Source organism: Girardinichthys multiradiatus, chromosome 9, assembly GCF_021462225.1.
Source record: "Girardinichthys multiradiatus isolate DD_20200921_A chromosome 9, DD_fGirMul_XY1, whole genome shotgun sequence".
In the NCBI taxonomy this organism is placed as follows: Eukaryota; Metazoa; Chordata; class Actinopteri; order Cyprinodontiformes; family Goodeidae; genus Girardinichthys; species Girardinichthys multiradiatus.
In genome coordinates this window covers 34419932-34440602 of record NC_061802.1, presented here as the reverse complement: position 1 = coordinate 34440602, position 20671 = coordinate 34419932, and positions in this window count along the sequence as shown.

Here is a 20671-nt window from a genome sequence, read left to right as displayed (position 1 = left end):
CAAGTCCTGGTCAAAAAGAACACAAAGGTTCTTTCTTTTATTAAGGGAGGCCTATTTAATGCCATCCAGATTAAGTGACTGACCAACATTTTCTTTTTCTCTTTCTGGGCCAAAAACTTCTTCATTTTTGTTTGAATTCAAAAGCAGAAAATCCAAAGATATCCAAGTCTTTCTGACTTAAAGATATGTCCTTAGTATACCTAACTGAAGAATTCATCAGAATTTACGGATAAATATAGATGAGCATAATGTCAACAGCATAACAGTAGACATTTATCCCATGATGTCTGGTAATCAAACACTGTATATACTTACACACAGATATATATATATATATATATATATATATATATATAGTAAAGGGAATTGCACCAAGCACAGAACCCTGTGATACTCCACAAGTAACCAGGGAGTGTGGAGAAAATGCATCATGTGTCCATCTGGAATCTGTCCAACAAATAAGAGTTAAGCCTGTCTACTGCTGTTCCCTTGATCCCTACAGCATGTGCAAGCCTTTCTAATATTCTGATCAACTGTATAAAATGCAGCACTGAGCTCTAACAAGAGGCCTACACACACAAGTCCAATATCTTAAGCCATGAGACATTAGTACTCATACTCGTCGTCTTCCGCTTCATCCGGGACCAGGTTGTCAGGTTTAAACAACCTAAAATACTTATAACATCACAAAAAGAAGAGAAAGACAAAGAATTAGTTATTTCACTTGCTGCGAGGAGAACAGACAGAGATGTGTTTTCAGTTACAAATCTCTCTACCGCTCTGAAAACCATCTGTCCGACCCTCTCTTTTTATTATCTTTTCGGGGGTCCCTAATTACAAAGAACGTTACTCTCTAAGGATGGGAAAAACAGCTGCATCGTAAACAGGTCATAAACACCATTATCTTTTAACAACACACTTCCACAGTCTCCTCCAATCCTAAGATCAGTGTGTTGTCCGTTCAGCACAATCAGCCTTCATCTTTTATGACCTCCTCAACTGCGGACTGCTTCCTCCTCAGCAAGCTCAGCTCCACCTCTGATCTTTGCCTGCAGACAAACTCATCACATCCTTTACTCACACAAACATCATGAAAGGTTATAAAATCAAATAGTCAAGTTAAAGAATAGGAGAAATATATAAGATAAATCTATATTCAATTATTCCAACATTTCCCCACTGTTTGTCTCATATTTGCTCATATTCTCATATCACTTAAACAGCCGCTTCTTTTAAATTTTTAACTGCAAGATAATTTTTCGTGAGCACAAATATAATTACACTCAGAGGCACTTACTGACATTCAAATCACAGAATCATATAGAAATGGATCTGGGTATAGGTCAGAAAAGTGGTCAGTCACATCCTCGTCATCTTCATCATCCTGATGTTTAAATAACGGATAGAGTTGGGTAACTCTGTCTTCCATAGGAGAAATAGCTGTGGTGATGAAACGGTTAAGCAGAGAACGAAGACAGGGAATACGACAACATCCACACAATGTCAAAATTGCAGCAAACACTGCAAAAGAAATTATTACTGATGATACTAAAATTTTATACTTCCCAAACACATCCAGCCAGGAGTCCCACATCGAGGTGTCTACTCCATAATGCTCTTTCATTTTGCCATTTAGAGATCTCAAACCTTCTATGGCTTTCATTTGGCTGCTATCAGCAGTAGTGTTGTTAGGTATAAATGTGCAACATTTTTCTCCAAAAATGGCACAGACTCCTCCTTTTTCAGATAACAACATGTCCAAAGCAATTCTATTCTGGAATGTCATCAGGGAAGTTGAAGCCAATTAGTCATGGACAGTTTCAAACCCGCTTTGTGTCCAATTTCCTAATTTTTGCACATTGTAATGAATATAGTTGATCCTGTCTACGTTTTTGTTCATCGTACACCACTTACAGATATTTGATTCAAATCCTGCGGCTACTTGATCAGTTAATTTATCTTCATCTATAGCATCTATGTATGTAGAGTCTCCCTCAGTCTGCCAAGCTGCTGCTCTGCACTTCCTATCACGCCAGTCATGTGGGTTTACACCAGATAGTCCATCTGTTACTTCATATACATAGAATATACTGAAACTGGTAACAATAAAGTAATTAGAGCACAGAGTCCCGTTACTTTTTGAAGGTAATCGATCAAACAACCTGTCGTCACCACACCACCACCAAATGTCTCCTCTAGAAACTGGTTTAAAATACTTATCTACTTTTACAATTGCAGTACACCATACTGCAGTGAGATTCCCCAATTTATTGCCTCTCTCTGTCATATTTATACAGGTATAGTTTCCAGTGGTGACCCACTTATGGAAAACTGATTTATCCTTATCTGCTCTAATTACAGGAAAAACAGAATCCTTGTGCTAACACATTTCATTAGGATTAGTTTGATTCATTACTTCTATCACATAGGGTTGTGGTATCACAGCTGGAATTATTTATAATAAAAGCCTTGAACCCAAACACACAACACAATCTCTTTTAGTCATGTTAGCCACTTGCTCTACCATCAATAACCAGTTATTATTTGTTCCTGATACTCCTGTAATAACCTGGAACTTAGTCATCTGTGGTTAACTTTCCTAACATAATTTTTACTCTCTTCACTTTGTTACCTGGATTACATTATCAGCTTTATGGAACTTAAACAACTTCTTTTGATGACTAGCATAAGCAGTGGTGCACCACTCTGGTGTCCAATTATTTCTTTCATCAGCTACCATCATGGACCATGAGGTGTCTCTTCTATCATTAGTTAAGTACCATTTATAACTTCTATAATCCTGTCCTTTCCTTCCTCGTTTGGTCAAGCTAATGAGTGGGATCAGCACCACAGCTATGGTTTTAGATTTCACGCACACTTGAATGCCATAAGTATAAGATGTTTGTTTAGTGCACATAGTTAGGTTATCTTGACTGGTTCCCAGAAGTACCAGAAAAATAAAAAAATCAATATGAAAAAAAATATAAATACCCAGCAACGAAAAGCATTGCTCATCCATCTAAGAGTCATTTTGGCTGAAATTTTCACTCCTCTAAATGGTTCCAGTGTCTTAATTGTCTTCACTGACTTTCGGATCTCTCCAGACTCTAAATGTCTGGGTCCACCCTATTATCAGTCTATAAATCACTTCCCCTGGCGGAGCTTTCAACCGAAATGATCTTTTTACAATGTGTAAGGTGTATCCAGGTTAATCTTTCAGCTATTTTTACTGCTGTAGGAGTGGTTAATAATACCTAATATGGGTCGTCCCACTTAGGTGAAATACCAATGTTTCTTTTCTACACTCCTTATTAACACCCAGTCTCCTGGTTCCACTGGTTGGTTTTCCTGCTGGGAAAAAGAACATTCCTCATAGCTTAAATTTATTTCTGTTGCTTTTCTAACATACTCCTCATATAATCAGCTAGGTTAGCTTCTTCATCTAACTCCCACTTATTTTTTAACTGTGGTAATCTGTATGGTCTTCCAAATAACGTTTCATAGGGTGTTAACCCTGAGGTGCTTGTAATGTTTAGTTGGAAATAGTTCTATCCATTTAGAAAATGCATCTATAACGACTAAACACAACTTTTTTCCCTTCACTGTGATTTACCTCAATAAAATCCATATGAATTGTTTGTAAAGGGTATCTTAGTTTTGAAAATTGTCCCCTTTGTGGTCTTAAATTCCCTTGTGGATTATGTTTTACACATGCTAAACATGTTTTACTAAATTTGTTTTAATAAGAATTAAGAATTAAATCCATATGTTATATAATATTAATATATCTGTCCTACTATTCCCCCCTGTTGAGACATTATGAAACACGATGGCTCAAATATTGCTTCCATTTATATAGGTTCTTTGGTAGGACAGGTTTATTATCTGGTCATATATAGTTTTCATCTTTTAATGCAGTTTCATGTTTTTTCTACATTTCTATCTCCTGTAGTGGGCTTTGTTGTTGCATTTCTTTTAACACTATATCTTTTGTCACCAATGCATATCCTGTTTGTATCTTCCCTCTCTCATCTTTTTTTTGAGAAATCATTCACATACTATTTCGTGATCCTGCAAATCACTTCTAGTTTTTGCTTCTTTTTCTGCTATTTCTTGACAATCATGTTAATTTCCATCTTCAGCTTCTACACTCCATTTCAGTTCAGATGTCATTTTCAGCTCTTCCTCATACATTAGTTTGTTTAATGGAGCTACTATTTCTGCCTAATTTGGCACCCAGTTTCTGCAATAATTAGTTAGTCCAAGGAAGGACATCATTTGCCTTTTTGTTACTGGTTTTAGAACTTGTAATATTGCAGTCTTTCTTTCTTCTACAATTGTGTGTCCCCCTGCGCTAAGATTGTGGCCTAGGTATTTAACCTCATTTTTACACAACTGAAGTTTCTTTTTACTGACTTTGTGTCCCTCTTCTGCTAAATATTTTAATAATGCTATTGTGTCATTTTTACAGGTCTCCTCATCAGGAGACGCTAATAGCACATCATCAACATATAGTAAAACCTGACTACCTCCTGGAGGGTCAAACTTGGCCATACTTGCACTCATTACCTGAGAGTATATAGTTGGACTTTCACAGTAGCCTTGAGGTAGTCTGGTATAAGTATATCTTTGTCCCTCAAAGGTGAATGCAAACCAGAACTGACTATCTTTATCTATAGGTACAGAGAAAAATGCATTGCTAATATCAACTACAGTAAATATTCTAGCATCTGGTCTTAGGGAATTTAATAATGTGTAAGGATCAGGAACACACAGTGCTCTCTGAAAAACTGCATTATTAACTGCATGTAAGTCTTGTACCATGCGCCATCCTGTTGATGGAGCTTGTTTTTTAAGTGGAAAAATGGGGGTGTTTCATGGTGAGTCCTCACATTTTATTATCACCCCTGCAGTTATTAAATCCTTTATTACTGGTTTTATTCCTTCACGTGCATCATGTTTCAAAGGGTATTGTTTTACACTGGGCCTGTATTCTGTTTTTGCTCTAATTTGGACAGGTAATGCTCCTTTTACTAAACCCACGTCAGTAGGGTCTTTTGACCATAACCTATCAAGGACTTCATTCAAGAATTGTTCCTCCTGTTCAGTAAGGAATATTTCTCATTGTTGCTTTGTATGCAAATGTATCCCTTCCTGCACTGTAACTGTCCAGAATAATAATGGCTTCCTAGTTAATCCTGTGGATGCACTGATTTCTGTATTCATTGTTGTTGCGAACCAGTCTGTGGCATCTTTTCCCCTCTGCACTATTCTTCCCATGTCATGCCACTTGAGTTCTTTATCCTTGAATAAAGATATGTGTGGAGGTGTCCACATTTTGCAGAGCTTCCTAGTGTCTTCCGCTAACACTACTTCAGCAACTGACGTACTGTTCCCATCTGCATAAACATAAGTTACCATGACTTTGGTAGGGGTTACTCTAGTTAATGCTTCTTCATAAGTTTTATCTGGTCCAGGAGTATTTTTATACCACTTGGTAATATGTAGATCATCTGGTGTCATCTGATCTTGTAGACGAGTAATGACATTTCTTCCTTCTGTTAATAAAGCTGTCCCTATGTCTAGGGGTGGCTTATTTGGAACATCCAGTGAATAGTGGTAATAATTAACACGAAATAATCTCCTTGGCTGAGTTCTGCTTTTCTCTTTACTACAATATGTCCTTCTGAGGTTGGAATTAATGCTAACCTCAGATGTAATAATCCATCTCGTTCCAATAGATTCACCGGACACTCAGAGAACATTAGAATAGATAGCTTACATGACTGTCCATTGGGATCTCTTATCCAAACTGGTTCAGACTCACAGACTTGTGTCAATTTCCCACTAGCTGACCTTACTGTTATTTGCTGATCACTAAGTCTGGAATTTGGGATTGTTTCTCTACAGGTGGTCCTGCATGCTCCAGTATCACAAAGAAAAGTAATTGATTTTCCATTCAACAGTAAGGTAACTTCAGGTTTAATGCTACCTAGGGAGAGAAGGTCCTAGAAATTTAGGAGGACATCCTGCCCCTGTGTTTCTGTTTTTTGTTTTCATCAGTGTCTGAGGTACTAGGAACAATTTCACTTGTTTTCTGTCCTAGTCATGCTGAATTATTATTTCTCCTTTCAGGACAGTCTCTGGCCAGATGTCCTTCTGTCCCACAACACCAGCACCCTGAGGTGTATTGTCTGTAATTTCCTCTGCTCACTCCTCCTCTCTGACCCCTGCGGTTTTGTCCTCTGCCTCTAAATCCTCCTCTTTCTCTGCTGTTTTGATAATAAATCTGTTCTTCTTCTTCTTGCTGGAAAAAGTTGTTGACTATCTTTTTTTTTTGTTTTTTATCCTTCATTACTTTCTCTGCATGGAGGGCATGATTTACATAGTCTTCTAGATTTGCTGTGGGGAACCCTATAAAATGTCTTATTACCCAGGTATTAATTGCATCCCTGGAACCAACATGTAGTGCATTTTTTAACTGCTGTCAATAAGCTCCTTGCTCGTTTTCATCTTCTTGTAGATCACTATGTATTTTAAACACTTTTGTCAGTCTAATCCTATATTCTTCATAAGGTTCTTCCTCTTTTTGTTTCACTCGGGCTATTTCTGCGTAGTCAGCTCTGCGTCTGTACCTGACTGTAAGCCTATCGATTAATCCCCTCACTCTGTTTGTTCTGGTGTTAAAAAGAGTAAAATATTTTCTAAGATTACACAGAAAAACCGTGTCATGCCATGAACCTCCGTGACAAGTTGTATCAACAGCCTTCAGCGTCTCAAAACAATAATAAAAAATAAAAAAAACACAAATAAAACATACATGAGGTACAGCCATGGTGGGGATGGATTTATTCACCAAAGGGACTCATTTTAGTCCATCCAATCCTGTCGAACCTCATCAGATCTTTGGTACAAAACAAAAACTTTCCACCTACTCTTTTACTCACTTTCTTTTGTCCTGCTGTTCTACTTTGCAACTCCATCAAAAATTACTTCGTAGCCCTCTGACCTTTTCTGCTTTCCACAAAATCGTCCATTCTTATCTCCTGCATCACATCTCTCTCTTTTTAATTACTTTTAACCAATAATCTGCATCATCACCTTCTTTGTCCATTTTTCTCAAATCACGTGTACTTTTAATGTACTTTAAATTATTGCATGCTATAGATTAACACATTTTTTAGAGTTTAAACGATCATCATAATGATATGTGGTTATCCATTTATCTAAATATTTTAATTTTAATATTTTAATTTTGATCCTGTGCTTCTATAAATTTCCAATCTTTGCATTGTTATTCATTTTTAGTTTATTTTTTACTCGCCCCTTTTCCCATTTTTTTTATTATTTAAATTTGGTCCAGTATATAAATACCTAGGGTATTCTAAATGCTGGATTATTCTGCTCAGTAGGGTGACAGAAAAATCTCCTTTTGTGGTAATTCTCACTTCAACTCTTTCGAGTGGAGAATTCTTGCCTTTGCATCCACAAAAGTTAGTCACTTTCGATCCTACTGCTTTGGTATGAGACAAAACCTAGTGGTTTAAATCCTCCATTCATTTCTCACATGCACACATTTTAAACGCGGAATTTTCTTAGTATTTTTGTTTAAAATACTTAAACGCGGACTCCGCCGTCCTTGAAACACGGAATTTTTAGTGTTTACTTCTTAATACTTAAACAGGACTCCGCCGTCCTACTTTTACCTGTTAGGGCCTAGGATTCACAGGGTTTTAATTCACGCAATAACCCCCAGTCATTCGTCACACTTTTTAATCCAAATTCAACTCACCACTTTGTCTTCTCCTCTCACTCAGAGTTCCATCAGCCGTCAGACCCCAGCGGGCGGGCCGAGATCCAGTCCCGGAAAGAGTCTGTAAGTCTGATAAAGACTGCCGTGCGCACGATCTTTACTGGGATCTACCAACCCGCTGGAATCATCAGGCGTAATTGGAAACAGGCTCCGAAGGACCACATTAATGTCAGGTTTAAACAACCTAAAATACTTATAACATCACAAAAAGAAGAGAAAGACAAAGAATTAGTTATTTCACTCGCTGCGAGGAGAACAGACAGAGATGTGTTTTCAGTTACAAATCTCTCTACCGCTCTGAAAACCATCTGTCCGACCCTCTCTTTTTATTATCTTTTCGGGGGTCCCTAATTACAAAGAACGTTACTCTCTAAGGATGGGAAAAACAGCTGCATCGTAAACAGGTCATAAACACCATTATCTTTTAACAACACACTTCCACAGTCTCCTCCAATCCTAAGATCAGTGTGTTGTCCGTTCAGCACAATCAGCCTTCATCTTTTATGACCTCCTCAACTGCGGACTGCTTCCTCCTCAGCAAGCTCAGCTCCACCTCTGATTTTTGCCTGCAGACAAACTCATCACATCCTTTACTCACACAAACATCATGAAAGGTTATAAAATCAAATAGTCAAGTTAAAGAATAGGAGAAATATATAAGATAAATCTATATTCAATTATTCCAACACAGGTCACGGGGGCTGACTCAGTAGAGACACCCAGACTTCCCTCTCCCCAGACACCTCCTCCAGCTCTTCCGGGAGGAGCCCAAGGCGTTCCCAGGCCAGCCGAGAGACATATTACCTCCAGTGTGTCCCAGGCTGTCCCGTGGGCCTCCTCCCAGTGGAACGTGTCTGGAACACCTCCCGAGGGAGGCATCCAGGAGGCATGCGGTATAGACACACAACTCACCGGCATAGCGCCCCCATTACTGTGGCAGCCGCACCAATCCGTCTGTCAATCTCCCGCTCTATTCTCCCCTCACTCATGAACAAGACCCCAAGATACTTGAACTCTTCCACTTGAGGCAGGAACTACCCTACAACCTGAAGAGGACAAGCCACCCTTTTCCGGTCGAGAACCATGGCTTCGGATTTGGAGGAGCTGATCTTCATCCCAGCCACTTCACACTCTGCTGCAAACCACCCCAGTGAAAGCTGTAGGTCTTAGCTAGAGGGGGTCAACAGGACCACATCATCTGCAAAAAGAAGAGACGAAATCCACTGGTCCCCAAACCAGACCCCCTCCAGCCCTTGGCTGTGCCTAGAAATCCTGTCCATAAAAGTTATGGACAGGACCAGTGACAAAGGGCAGCCCTGCCGGAGTCCAACATGCACCGGGAACAGGTCTGACTTAGTGCCAGCAATGCAGACCAAACTCCTGCTCCGCTTGTACAAAGACCGGATGGCTCCTAATAAAGGGCCCCCGACTCCGTACTCCTGGAGCACCCCCCACAGGGCACCACGAGGGACACAGTTGAATGCTTTCTCCAGGTCCACAAAACACATATGGACCGGTTGGGCAAACTCCCATGAACCTTTGAGTACCCTGTAGAGGGTATAGAGCTGGTCCAGCGTTGCATGGCCGGGACGAAAACCACACTGCTCCTCCTGAAACCAAGGTTCGACTATCGGCCGGACTCTCCTCTCCAATAACCTGGCATAGTCCTTACCAGGGAGGCTGAGGAGTGTGATACCCCTATAGTTGGAACACACCCTACGGTCACCCTTCTTATGAAGGGGGACCACCACCATGGTCTGCTGGTCCAGAGGCACTGTCCCCGACCGCCACACAATGTTGAAGAGGCGTGTCAACCATGACAGCATCCAGAGACTATTCAGGGCGGATCTCATCCACCCTCAAAGCCCTGCCACCGTGGTGCTTTTTAACCACCTCAGCAACTTCAGCCTGGGTGATGAAAGAGTCCAACCCTGAGTCCCCAGATTCTGCTTCCACCAGGGAATGCATGACAGTAGGATTGAGGAGATCCTCGAAGTACTCCTTCCACCCTCCGATAATGTCCCCAGTCGAGGTCAGCAGCTCCCCACCCCCACTGTAAACAGTATTGGCGATGCACTGCTTCCCCCTCCTGAGGCATTGGTCCCGCATGGTTTCCCCTGCAGGTGGTGGGCCCACTGGGGCATGGCCTCCAGACGTAGACTCATTATTGACTTTCACCAGTTCTGTTATAGTGTGAAGATGAGCCCTGAAAGCTGACTGAAACTCTTCAAACAGATCATTACTCTGTAAAAGCTCACAAAATTGATTAACAAGATTAGATATATGTCTGTAATTTATTAAGTAATCTTGATCGAGATAATATTTGTTAGGTCAATGTTTAATTACAGCTATCTTAAAAACATGCAGTATGTATCTGTTTACTTAGAATAGATTAATCATATCGAATGTTTAAATTTTCAGTCTAAAATTCTTGTTAATCATTCTGAGCATGTACACAGTAAAAATTAGTTTAAGGACTTTCTCTTAGGTATCAGAGCTCAACATGGCAGCACTGGTGAAAATTTCAGATATTCTCATGGCCTCAGATAATGGACTATAACATCTATACTTTTCCTGTCAAATCTTGGTGCTGCATTTAACCTGGTTGATCACAACATACTTTAAAAGAACCTAAAAACATATTGTAGGGATCAAGTCCTACTTTCACCAGTGTGATATTACCAAAATCAGAATCAGTAAGAAGCTTCATTGACCCCAGAACAGAATTTAAAATCCATCTTATTATATATAATGCCTTTGTTATATCAAGCTCCATGTTGTATTGGAGATCTAATAGTTCTGTATATTCCTAACAGAACACTACAATTTTAGACCACAGGTATATCGGTGGTTTCTAAAGTTTCTAAAAGTGGAATGGGAAGGAGATCTTTTGGTTATGAGGCTCCTCTCCTTTGGAACATGTTCAGTTTTTGTCTACGAGGCACACACCCTGACTACTTCTAAGACTAGACGTAAATGCTTTCTTTTACGAAAGCTTTGTCATAGTGATATAGTTCCTCCTGAGCTACCTCTAAAGTCTTACAGCTATAGGCTTAGGCTGCTAAGCGCACAATAACCACTTTTCCTCATTGTTACCTTCTCGTACTACTTTCCAATTATGCATTGTCTGCAGTAATTACTACCGACTACCGTCACCTGAGAATTCTCTCTCTTTCCATATAAGACACTTGGCCCATTGATTCTTTGTTTAACCTCATGTATTTCCTTGACCAAGCCACTAATGGAGATATGTGTCTGCTTTCTCTCTTCTCAACCCCCAAGTAGGTTGCAGCTCAGACTGAGCTTGGTTCTGCTGGGGATTTCTTTATGTCATTCCTCTTCACTTTCACAGACACTGTATTTCCTCAAAAAAAGGAATTGCCTCAAAGTCAACTTCTTGATTCCATCAGTTGGGCTGAATTAGGTACAGTTTTTCACATCAACACATAAAAAAGTGCTTGGACAGTGCAAAACATCTTTGGGAAAGTTAGGGCATTTTGACCAAAACTTTGTTTATGACTAATGTTTATGATAATTGTTCTTACCATTCATCCAAAAACAGAAATCAAAGACAGACAGAAAACTTTTTAGTTTACTTTCTATAATTGCAGCTTTCAATGTAATACAGCAACAGCAACAAGGATTGTACACATTTTCTGTTTCAGAAAATGTGACACAACCTGAAGAAGCAGTTCTATCCTAGGGACTTGATTTTGCTATCTCTCAACAAGACATACCTGTTATTGGGCTTATAACAACCACTGAATTAGCCATTAGGAACGGCCACACAGCAGAAAAAGAGCAGCTTCAGGAAAGAAAGTAAGGCAGTATCATTCCTCAATAGGACAAAAGAAACACAATTTTGCCAACCATCCAAAAATGACAGGAAAGTTGCATCATTGTGCATATGACCAAAACAAATCCCATGCTGGCATTGTTAGGTGATATATTTGCGTCATTTCTTGACAACAACCCAACCATTTAACTGATTGGAGAGTATTCCCAGTGATTCATGTGACTTAATAGCTCTATTAGCGTGATTGTTCTGACTACAATTTATAAGCCTAATATTCCCAATCCATGTTCAGAACCAGAAAAGTCTTGAATGAGAGGTGAAACACCTTCGAGTAACAAGAGAGGCCCAGTTGCCCTCTGTTTAAGCACTTAGGATTACCATGATTAAAACCCCTCCTTCAATTCATGTTGCTGGAAATCCTAGAGAAATGCTCTGAACTTAGCTTGTAATCGTGTATCATTGGGATACTTGCCCTCACTGAATAAATGTTTATCACCAGTTTGGTAGTGTATGGAAGCCAATTTCTGCCTCCTAAAAGTAAAGAAATGCCACATGGTATGTTATCATTATGAGAATCTAAGTTATAATTATGAGATACAAAATCATAATAATGAGATGCAATGTCATAATTTTGAGATTCAAAGTCATAATTATGAGATAAAAAGTCATAGTTCCAACTTTCAGAGTCAGAATTATGAGAGACCGGAGGAATTGGAGACATGTCTCAGAGGAAAAGTGTGTGTGATCAAACTCTTTTACAGTAATAGAGGCTTCAGAATCCTTGGTAAGCATTATTAGTATAACTACAAGGGTTGGACAATGAAACTGAAACACCTGTCATTTTAGTGTGGGAGGTTTCATGGCTAAATTGGACCAGCCTGGTAGCCAGTCTTCATTGATTGCACATTGCACCAGTAAGAGCAGAGTGTGAAGGTTCAATTAGCAGGGTAAGAGCACAGTTTTGCTCAAAATATTGAAATGCACACAACATTATGGGTGACATACCAGAGTTCAAAAGAGGACAAATTGTTGGTGCACGTCTTGCTGGCGCATCTGTGACTAAGACAGCAAGTCTTTGTGATGTATCAAGAGCCACGGTATCCAGGGTAATGTCAGCATACCACCAAGAAGGACGAACCACATCCACCAGGATTAACTGTGGACGCAAGAGGAAATTGTCTGAAAGTGATGTTTGGGTGCTAACCCGGATTGTATCCAAAAAACATAAAACCACGGCTGCCCAAATCATGGCAGAATTAAATGTGCACCTCAACTCTCCTGTTTCCAGCAGAACTGTCTGTCGGGAAGTCCACAGGGTCAATATACACGGCCGGGCTGCTATAGCCAAACCTTTGGTCACTCATGCCAATGCCAAACGTTGGTTTCAATGGTGCAAGGAGCGCAAATCAGAATCAGCTTTATTGCCAAGTTCGTACATACAAACAAGGAATTTGACTCCGGTACACTTTGCTCTATGGTTTTGTTTTTGTATTACAGAATACAAAAAATCTTGGGCTGTGGACAATGTGAAACATGTATTGTTCTCTGATGAGTCCACCTTCACTGTTTTCCCCACATCCGGGAGAGTTACGTTGAGGAGAAGCCCCAAAGAAGCGTACCACCCAGACTGTTGCATGCCCAGAGTGAAGCATGGGGGTGAATCAGTAATGGTTTGGGCTGCCATATCATGGCATTCCCTTGGCCCAATACTTGTGCTAGATGGGCGCATCACTGCCAATGACTACCGAACCATTCTTGAGGACCATGTGCATCCAATGGTTCAAACATTGTATCCTGAAGGCGGTGCCGTTTATCAGGATGACAATGCACCAATACACACAGCAAGACTGGTGAAAGATTGGTTTGATGAACATGAAAGTGAAATTGAACATCTCCCAAGACCTGCACAGTCACCAGATCTAAATATTATTGAGCCACTTTGGGGTGTTTTGGAGGAGCGAGTCAGGAAACGTTTTCCTCCACCAGTATCACGTAGTGACCTGGCCACTATCCTGCAAGAAGAATGGCTTAAAATCCCTCTGACCACTGTCCAGGACTTGTATATGTCATTCCCAAGACGAATTGATGCTGCATTAGCCGCAAAAGGAGGCCCTACACCATACTAATAAATTATTATGGTCTAAAACCAGGTGTTTCAGTTTCATTGTCCAACCCCTGTATATAACTTACTTATAATTAGTATAATTAGAAGTAACGCCTGATGTTATCGTATTATTACTTTAAGGGTCATACCCAACAGTACAACCATTTCCTCAGTTTGCCTTCTTAGATTGCTTGTGTTTTAGGAAAAGTGTGAACATTAGGACATCAAGACTAATAAGACTCCCTTTTCATACCATAACTGAAAACCAGAGTTTTTACTTCTCTTATAATGTACAGAACAAGTTATAATTACAAAAGCTTATGCATAACTCATTTTAAGTGACAAAGTCTTTTAGATGAGGCGCTTTCTTCACTTCGCAACCTCTTGATGTTGTGACATAGGTGGTTGTTGTGGAACGGGTTACTGGTCCCTGGGTGGGTGTATGTTCTTCTGGATTACATTGTTACTCATTATTTATGTCCTCCTTCCACTCAAGATCAAACTGGGGAATAGGTGGGGGCAACAGACAAAGGTGACATCTATTTCTACGCAGGATGCTGTCCTTGGTCTGTATAAAGTAGGATCTGGGGGCTCTGTGCTCAAGAAGAACGGTGGCTGCTGAAGTCCACCTCTTTTCGTTGTGAAGTTTGAAATAGAGTCGCTTGGCGCAAGTGGACGACTGGAGTGGCGTTTGTCACAGTGCCGCTTATGAGCTGTCTTTGCTTTGGAGTCAGCCGCTTTCACTAAAGCAATATCCGGCCACTATGGAAGGAGTTTCTCTTCATGTGTCGGGATGGGAGTTTGTAAATGACGACTTAACATCAGTTGGGCAGGACTACATCCTGTTGCTTGCATGGGTGTAGCTCTGTTTGCTTCAAAATGTGTTTGTCTATTCTCAAAGCCCTTTCTGCAGTTCCATTGGCCTGTGGGAAATGTGGGTTTGTAGTGACATGCGTAAAGTCGTAGGCCTCTGCGAACTGATGGAACTGTTGCCCACCGAATTGTGGCCCGTTATCGGTTACTAAGGCAACCCCATCTGGCAAAAAAGCTGCTGAGGGGGGACTGTACCGTAGCACTTGTTGTGTCTAGGAGGTATGCTAGCTCAATATATCTAGAAAAGTAATCCACTACCACTAGGTATCTTCTTTTATCTACTTCACATACATCAGCAGCATTTCTGTCCCATGGCCTCACTGGAATTGGTGTTGTCATGAGCGGTTCTCTATGTTTGGAAGGTTTTGAAGCTTGACAATATTTAAAATGCTCAATCCCTTTTTGCAGAGCCTTTCCAAGACCAGGCCACCAGGTGCTCTGCCTGGCATGCTCACAGCATTTAACAATGCCCATCATGGAGCTGTTTCACCATCCCTGACCTCAGGCAGTTGGTAATGACGGTCTTGTTACCATAGAGGAGCAAATTGGAATGGGTAAAGAGTAAATCCTTCACCGTGTAATATGACTTGGTATTTTCAGGCACTTTAGATGCATATTTTGGTCATCCTTTTGTCACAAACTACATCACCAGTTGCAGCTCAGGGTAATTTTTTTGTACTCTTTCACCTGATCCAGATGCGAGCTTGATATTGGCCATGCTGATTCTGTGTCCTCTTCCAGCACCTTAATGTCTGCTGAAAGAGCCACCATGTTGAGGTGCAAAGTTGCAAAAGGGTGTCTTGAAAGTGTGTCCGCCACCACAAGCTGTTCACCTAGAACATATTCTGCTTTCGCATTGAATTTTATCATCCTAAGGAGCAGTAGCTGACAATGGAGTGGTACAGTATCAATGTCCTTTACATTGAAAAGTGGGACCAATGGCTTATGGTCAGTCTGAATGATGAAGCTGTCCAGGCCGTACAGGTATTTTGAGAACTTTTCACTCGCCCAGACTACAGCCAGACACTCCTTTTCAATCTGTGCATATCTGGTTTCAGCATCTGTTGGTATGAGAGCAGTATGCAACAGGTGTTAACTCTCCATTGTGGTTTTGTAGTAGGACGCCTCCCAATCCACAGCTGCTGGCATCAGCACTTACTGTTGTTTGCTTGCCGACATCATAAAAGGCTACTACAGGGGCCTCTGTTAATAGCAGTTTGACATTTTTGAAGGCCTCTTCTTGTGCTGGGCCCCACACCCATGCACTAACTGTACAGAGTAGATCATTAAGTGGGTGTGTAGTATCTGCCAGGTTAGGGAGGAATCGGCCCAAATAATGAACCATGCCCATGATGCATTTAAGCTCAGTCGTGTTGTGTGGTGGTTCCATGTTCCTTATGGCCTTCACCTTTTCGGTATCAGGTCTGATGCCATGCTTGTCGACAATGTGGTCTAAAAACCAAATTTGAGTCTGTCTTGAGTTTGCGCATTTCCTCATTTAGCTTCAGGCCAGCATTTTTTTTTGTGTTTGTAGAACCTTATCAAGCGTTGGTCATGACCTCTGAAGTGTCCCCATAGACAATATGTCATCCCCAAATTCTGCTGTGCCATCATGTTGTTTGAGGAGGTTGTTCATCTCTCTTTGAAAGTTTCAAATACCTGTTATCAAGGTGGTGAACTTGACACTGTCTTTGTCCAATGGAATTTGCTAAAACCCTGTAGCAGCATTGAGCAGTGAGAACATGCTTGAGCCAGCCAAGTTGGGGAGAATGACATCCAGAGTGGATAGGATGTATTTTTATCGCTCTATAGCTTCATTGAGACAGGGCTGACACATATCCTCACCTGGCCATTTTTCCTTAGCACAGGGACCATTGCGGCACACCAGTCGGTTGAGTTATTTCCTCAATAATGCCACAGTTAACCATTCGTTCCAGCTCCTTTTTCGCTTTTGGGAGTAAAGAACAGAGACACGGCGGGCTGTATTCACTGAATATGGCACTGCTCCCCTTTTCAGTTTTATCTTTACTGGGGTGATTCTCAAAAGCTCCACACTCTGTGTGTTAGAGACATCCTCCACTCTTTGAATGAGACCCTTTGCCACCTTTGTAATATGTCGACATTGTAAACTTGCCTTTCTTTTTAAGCCGGCCTCCAGGACAATCCAAAATAGCCTGTGAGAATTGCAGTTCGGGCTTTGTTTTTAACAACTCAAATGTTCGCCACTATCTAACATAAACTCCACATCACTGCCTTGTAGGCTGAGAGTTATTGGCCAGTGTGTGTTGGAATCCTGCACAGTTACAGTTCCTTGGAAGAATCTTTCTGATTTCTTACTGTCCGTGAACACATCGCTGACTCGCAGTGAACGGCACATGACCGCATAGTGTCCTCTCTTCCCACGCTTGAGAATCGGCACACCGTGCTGGACAGGCATCATATTAATGTGCTGTTTTTCACATCATGTGCATTTTTCATGGGCTGCATTTACTGTGGTAAAGTGCTGTTGCCTGTGGGAGCCATAGTTTCCACAGTGTTCTTTCTTCTCCAGTTTAAATGCACTTTTTTCGCAGGACTGAACTAGTGCGCCTCTGTATCATTGATATATATTATATACACAAGAGTAAAATGATTAAGCCATTTGCCTCAGTCTTCTGTCACAATCTGTGTTTGTTTTTTGTTATTTTCAGTGTGTATTTAATGTTCCTTTGCCATCTGTAGGCTTTGCTTTATCCTGTTATTTTCCTGTGCTCTTTATTATGAGTTAATTTATCAGTTCATTTAGTTAGGGTTTATCTTTTACTTATTCATGTATTTTGGTTTAGTGTCTCTCTTATTTTACTTTATCTCATTCATGTTTAGTTGTCTTCCGCTTTCTGCTACAGCCACTTTGCAATCAGCCTCATTCCGTCTACAGCCTCATCCATTCCTATTAGTCTCCTTGTCTCACCTTTGTTCTGCACTATATATACTTTTATGTTCAATTTGTTCCTCTCTGGTTAATTCTGTTTGCTCTTGCCATGTCTGTTACGTCCATGCCTGCTTTCGCCATGTCTTTTTTAACTTACAAGCACTGGCTCTGTCTGCCCATCCGTCTACAAATTGGGTCCACTCAAGGAACCACATCTTGACATCTTCAGCCTGTATTCTTAGGTTGTACACTTAAGCTGATGTTTCTGGAGGGCTACAGAATTTTCAAGATGGAAACTTTTTCAAGATAGGATGAAGAAAGGTGGTGGAACTAGAAGAATTGGTGTGTCAAAGGACTGCAGAAAAAATGAGTTAATTGAAAAGGCAGTGGGGTTGTTTTTTCCTGCACAAAGAAACGCACAGGGAAGAATCACAGATTTTAAAGGTTGACATAACTGATTTTCAGGAACATTCACTTGATGAACATATTACTGTTGGAGAACTTAATGAGCAGACAAAACTACTTGTTTTGCGTTTTTACCTTACAACCAAAAAGAAAGACAGTGGCTGTGACTCAGAACCAGACAACCCCAGTGGAAATGCCCAACAAGCCTTAAATTTCCCCACTCACTCTCAGGTTAGCACACCACTGATCGAATCCAAAGACCCAGACAGTGTTGATGTCATACATGTTGGGATCAGCAGTGTCCTGACAAACAGCAGCAGTGCTAAAGTTCACCTAGTTTACTGTGCTGTTGACATGAGTGATTTGTCCAGTGTCCAAGAGCTAGATGCAGCAATGTGGACATTTTAGAAGATGGTGGCACCTTTACCTTTTTCACGTGAGACATTTCTAATATGGATAGTCTAAGTCTTGATGACACTCTCCACTTTCTCCACAGACATCTAGTCCAGTGCTTTCCTCTTCACACCTTGATTCTTTGCAGGTTCCCATTGTTCAAAGAGAAAAACATATTTTTTTTTAAATCCTTGTACTTCACTGTGGCCAAATTAGGTACTTAAAGAACTAATTTCACATTTTTGTGATGGAAGTGTCACTCAGGAGGACATCTCTATTCAGGTGTTATTTCGTGATGGAAGGCAAGAAAAAGCTGTTGATGACAGAGGAGTTTTGAAGATTGTCCTCTCTGAGTTTTGGCAAGACTTTTATGAACAGTGCCCATTTGGCAATATCTTTAAGGTGCCCTACTTGCATCACAAATTTGGACGGCAACAATGGGAAAGCATTGGCCGAATCATTGCCTTTGGCTGGCAAAAACAGAAGTACCTGCCTATAAAACTTGCCCCAGTAATACTGGAACAAGAGGTTATTGGCTGTATAAAGAGTCCTCTTGTTGACAGCTTCCTGGTGTATATGTTAAAGAATAAGATCAAATGGTGTTTGAATCTTGTTCAGATTTTGAGAGTATGGACAGCAAAGAGCTGCTGGAAATCGTGGATCTCCATAACTGTTGAAGAGTATCAACAACTGATAACATTGAACTACTACTTGAGGAGCTCTCCTACCAAAAGCTGATTCAGGAACCTGCCTTTGTTATTGAGCAGTGGAGCACTGTGCTTTCCCTGCTGAGATCTAAGCTGGAAGGTATTACAGCTGCATATGAAAATCTCCAGCCATCATTAAAAAAGGTAATGTGTTCAATTGTATACCCTGCAATCATGAATAAACAGCAGAAAAACATCAGCAAATATTTCAGTTCTTATCTCAGGGAATCCGCAGAGCACCTAACACACCTTGTTTTTACTTTGGGTTTAAATATTGATTCTATTTATTCGAAAGACATTTTTACTTCTGATCACCATTGTATTCTGTTTAACTTGTCTTATCGTGTCACTCGGTCCCCTGCCCGCCGGGTGGTTATTTCTCGCATGTTAAACTCCTCTACTGCCGAGAAATTCTCAGACAAGTTTAAATTATTCTTATATCCCTGTAATGATGTTGATCACTTAACAAATCATTTTAATGATCATTGTTTTTCCATTCTAGATGAAGTTTGTCCTGTTAAAACCAGATTAGCTCCTGCTTCAAAACCTTCACCCTGGGTAAATGACAGCATTCCCTGTTTAAAGCGTGACTGTCGTAAAGTTGAGCGTCTGTGGAAGAAAACTCGTTTACACGTTCATTTGCTTCACTTAAAGGATCTTTTAGTTTCTTTTAATAATTCAGTCAGAGATGCAAGGGCGGCTTACTTCTCAAACCTGGTCATAAAGAGTAGAGGGAATCCAAAGGTGTTATTTGACACAATTACTGATATCCTTACTCCTGCTCTACCTGTTGTTCCAATTTCTTCAAATGAGGATTGTAATAATTTTCTTTCTTTTCTGGTAGATAAAATCAGTAATATAAGATCTAACATCTCCCCATCTGGTTCTTCAATGACAGTACCTGCTCCAGCTCGGCCTGTTGTTATAGAAAGTTTTTCTCCTATTTCTTTAATTGAGCTGGAAAAATTAGTGGACTCAACGAAAGCATCTTCTTGCTCTCTTGATATTCTACCTGCCTCTCTGTTCAAAAATGTTTTCCGCCATATCAGTCCCTGTGTGCTTTTGATAATTAACACTTCACTGGCCTCTGGTCAAGTACCCACTTACTTTAAGAACGCTGTCATTTACCCACTTTTAAAGAAACCCAAGCTTGACCCTTCTATTTTCAACAGTTGTTGACCAATTTCAAAATTACCCTTTTTATCTAAGATTCTGGAAAAGGTTGTATCTATGCAGCTGATAGCCTTCATGGACAAACACAATATCCTTGACAAATATCAGTCTGGTTTTTGTAGGTTTCATTCCACAGAAACAGCTCTTGTTAGAGTTTCTAGCAATATCTTGTTGCGTAGTGATGCAGGAGAGCGTTCTGTTGTGCTGATGTTGGACCTTACTTCTGCCTTCAATACTGTTGACCATCATATCTTGCTCGATAGGCTGAAACATTGGGTGTGTGTATCTGGTTCTGCTTTAGAGTGGTTCACTTCATATCTATCTGAACAATGCTTCTGTGTGGCTGCCTCTAGGTACAGGTCCTCTCCAACCTCCCTTTCTTGTGGTGTCCCCCAAGGTTCTGTCCTATGGCCCTTGTTATTTTTATTGTATTTGCTTCCTTTACAGCATATCCTGAGCACTTTTGAGGGCATTTCTTATCACTGTTATGCCGACG